This window comes from Ictidomys tridecemlineatus, chromosome 14 (genome assembly GCF_052094955.1).
Source record: "Ictidomys tridecemlineatus isolate mIctTri1 chromosome 14, mIctTri1.hap1, whole genome shotgun sequence".
Taxonomy (NCBI): Eukaryota; Metazoa; Chordata; class Mammalia; order Rodentia; family Sciuridae; genus Ictidomys; species Ictidomys tridecemlineatus.
The window spans coordinates 44,090,442-44,094,397 of NC_135490.1; the positions used below are offsets into that span (position 1 = coordinate 44,090,442).

The following is a 3,956-nucleotide window of genomic DNA, read 5'->3' on the forward strand; positions in this document are numbered from 1 at the left end:
TTATTCCTCCCCATTAGAATATAAGCTCTTAGAAGACCAAGACTTTCTCTTATTCACTGGTGAATTCTTAGGTCTAGAAGAAAAGGTCCAGATGAGAGTTGTGGACCTTCTTGGACTTCAGCATCCATTCCCTACCCCTTTTACCCCAGCCCCTAAACCCCAGGTCCTGGAAGCTGAGGTGATGTGAGATCAGAGCTGAGTTTTGCATGAGTTGGTGGTTGAGTTTAGGGCTGTGGTCATTCTGTCCACTACTTTGCTTGCAATTCTCTGTGTTCCTCAATGACTCTGTTGTCTTATCCCTAATTGCCTATAGCCCTTCATATTACACACACACACACACACACACACACACACACACACACACACACTTTGTCTCTGTTTCTTTGCCAAATAAGCTGATTTAGATGAAATCATCGTTCTTGAGCCCACTATAGAACTAATGTGTGTTTTGGAATGACCATGGAAAGTGTGACACTGACACAGAGAAGGAACATTTTATGGCTGGTAATATAGATTTCAAAGCCTGCCAGGGTCTTACAGACAACTAGGCCTGGACCCAGTTATCTGTCCTTTCTGTTGGGGTCAGCCTGCAGGTTGTGAAGCAGGCTATGTATACAAATAGAAAGGAGTGTTCTTGAAATACCAGATGCCCAGTTGCTAATATATCTGGAGTTCTGGGTTGCTAAAAATTAGGAGAAAATGTGCTCTCATCAAAACATGCTTTTAAAACCTGTACTTAATGTGTGGAAATATTGCATTATAGTGGAATTTTTTTTCCTCTTGAGAACAAATACCATTGAGCTTTGATTGCAGGCAAATGTAGAGATTTATCTGTTTCCAAGTTTAGAGCCGTAAGGTGTGATTTCTTGAAATACAGTGTAAGTGTACTTCAAAATTTAAGATCATCATCATCATGCCTTGTGTTGGTAGGAGTTTTTCAGAGTCTCAGTTTCAATGCATGAATCTTAATAAAGTGGTTTTCTCAATGAAAAATGTCCTTGAAGACAATGTACTAATCAAAATTTAAAAGAAAAATCTGCTTTAGCAACAAGGAGGTTATTTTTAATGCTTCAAAAGTCTTGTTTTTCTTTCTTGTTGTCCATTAGTATGCATAAATGTGTGCTTAATAAGGCCAGGCTTAAAATTGAACTTTTCATTTCCTGGAAGTCAGTCATAGGTCTTGCTCAATGAATGGAACTACAAGTAGAAAATTCACAAAAGAGAGATCAAACTGTAAATTTCACAAAACATTGCCTAATCACTGATGGAATCAGATTAATGATGATTCACCAGAGATATTGTGATGGTCAAACATACAGAAATTTATGTAAAGGTATTAATCATGCTTTGGATTTGGGTCTAATGATGTGATTATTTTTCTACCTTCCCTGCCCCATCTTCTTTTTACCAATATGTCAGGACAGTTGGTCATCTCCCTGTACAACATGCCTTGGTTAAGCCTCTCACCCATGATTCCAATGAGATTTCATATGTTAGCTCTGATGGCTTTCTTATTTTCCCATATGGACCATATAACTCCTGAGACAGAAATGGAAGGAGGAGAAAATGATACCAGCAAGTGTACTGTCTCATATTACCACAAGAAAAGGGTGATTTTTGCCTATTTGGTAGCCCCAAGATTATTCTTTCAGAGACAAGATTGCTAGAGCTACAGGGTATTTTGGGGCTATTGTCAACATGTTTCTGGGAGTCTCTATCATTGTTGACCAGTTTGTGTCCTTTATGGAAGTCATCACATCCCAAGAAAAATAAATAACCATAAAGAAAAACAATGGAAAGACCACCAAGATGACTATGAGGATCTGGAATGAGACTATGTTCAACCTGACTGTGATGGCCCTGGGATTTTCTGCTCCCAAGGTTCTTCTTTCAGTTATTGATGATCTTAAATTTTGAAGTACACTTACACTGTATTTCACTGCAGGAGACCTGGGGCCCAGCACCATCGTGGGAAGTGCTGCCTTCAGCATGTTCATCATCGTTGCACTTTGTGTTTAGGTGGTCCCTGATGGAGAGATGAGGAAGATTCAGCATCTGCATGTGTTCTTTGTGATGGCAGCCTGGAGCATCTTCGCCTACACTTGTCATTTCTCCTGGTGTTGTGGAGGTCTGGGACGTTTTGCTAACTTTCTTCTTCTTTCCCTTCTGTGTTGTGTTTGCCTGGGTAGCAGATAGGAGGCTTCTGTTTTACAAGTATGTCTACAAGCAGTATCAGGCTGGCAAGCAGAGGGGAATAATCACTGAACACAAGGGGGACCAGCCATCTTCCAAAACGAAAATTGAAATGGATGGAAAAGTAGTCAGCTCTCAGGTTGACAATTTCTTAGATGGCGCTCTGGTTCTGGAGGTCAGTGAGAGAGGGACCAAAATGATGAATAAACTAAGGGAGAAATGGCAAGGATTCTGAAGGAACTGAAGCAGAAACATCCAGAGAACGAAATAGAGCAGTTAATAGAATTAGCCAAATACGAAATCCTAAGTCAGCAGCAAAAAAGCCAAGCATTTTATCACATTCAAGCTACTTGCCTGATGACCGAGCTGGCAACATTTTAAAGAGGCATGTAGCTGACCAAGCAAGGAAGACTGTCAGCATGCATGAAGTCAACATGGAAGTGGCCAAAAGTGACCCAGTGAGCAAGGTCTTCTTTGAACAGGGGACATATCAGTGTCTGGACAACTGTGGTACTGTGGTCCTTACCATTATTTGCAGAAGTGTGGATTTGACCAACTCTGTGTTCATTGACTTCAGGAAACAGAGGGGACATGGCCAATGCTGGATCTGATTATGAACTCACTGAAGGAACTGTGGTCTTAAACCTGGTGAGACCCAGAAGGAAATCAGAGTTGGCATCATCGATGATGACAGCTTTGAGGAGGGTAAAATTTTTCTTGCACACCTCAGCAATGTCAAAGTATCTTCTGAGGCTTCCAAAGATGGCATCCTGAAAACCAATCAGTCTCCACTCTTGCTTGCCTTAGATCACCCTCCGTGGCCACGGTAACCAGTTTTGATGACAACCATGCTGGTATCTTTACTTTTGAGGAACCTGAGACTCGTGAATGAGAGCATTGGCATCATGGAGGTGAAGGTATTGAGAACATCTGGAGCTCGAGGAAATGTTATCATTCCCTATGAAACCATCGAAGAGAGGGCCAGAGGTGGAGGGGAGCCTTTGAGGACACTTGTGGAGAGCTCGAATGCCAGAACAATGAAATCGTGTAAGTTCTTTTTATGTATTTGTGTGTATGGTTGAGTGAGTGAGTGCATGACTGTGAGAGTGTGCATATTATTAAACCAAATGGCATTAAAGGAACAGAATAATTATTATGGAAGACAACTGTCAAAAGTACCAGTACTTGCTTGGGTGTCACCTATCAATATGTACTAGAAACAGATCTTAATTTGACATTGAGATCTTTTTTACTTTTGTCCTTTTATATATTTGATACACTGTAGACCATGATAAAATGAAGCATATGATGTAAGTTATCAGATCATTTAAGATGGGTTGAAAATTCTGTATTCTATTTAGGATCATACAGTATATATACAGAAAATGAATGTTTAACACATCACAAAAGGTTTCTGATTTCATTGCTGAGTACAAATTGGGAAAGCCCCAAAAAGGAACACCTTTAAAAAGAATTTCCTGGATGCTAGGACTGAGTGGAACTATTTCTGTGGTTTTCATCTGACATTGTGGTTTTATGACAGTACAATGTTTCTGGTTGTATGCTAGCGTTTAATTATGACTTAATGACCAACCCTGCTTCTTTCTGGAATTGTAATTTTAAAGATGTATCTTGACTTTAAATAGAATTTTATTATTGATAAGCATTGTTAATGCTTAACAGGTCCATTCATTACATTCATGTCTTCGTGTGACGTTAAGATAAGTACAATGTTTCTGTCAAAAGAAATCATCAAAGACATG

At 39.8% G+C, this 3,956-nt stretch overlaps 1 pseudogene; it reads left to right on the forward strand.

The window, feature by feature from the left end:
• The first annotated feature begins 642 nt into the window (after positions 1–642).
• LOC144370345 (sodium/calcium exchanger 1 pseudogene) lies at positions 643–3,467 on the forward strand (annotated as a pseudogene).
• Positions 3,468–3,956: the final 489 nt, after the last annotated feature.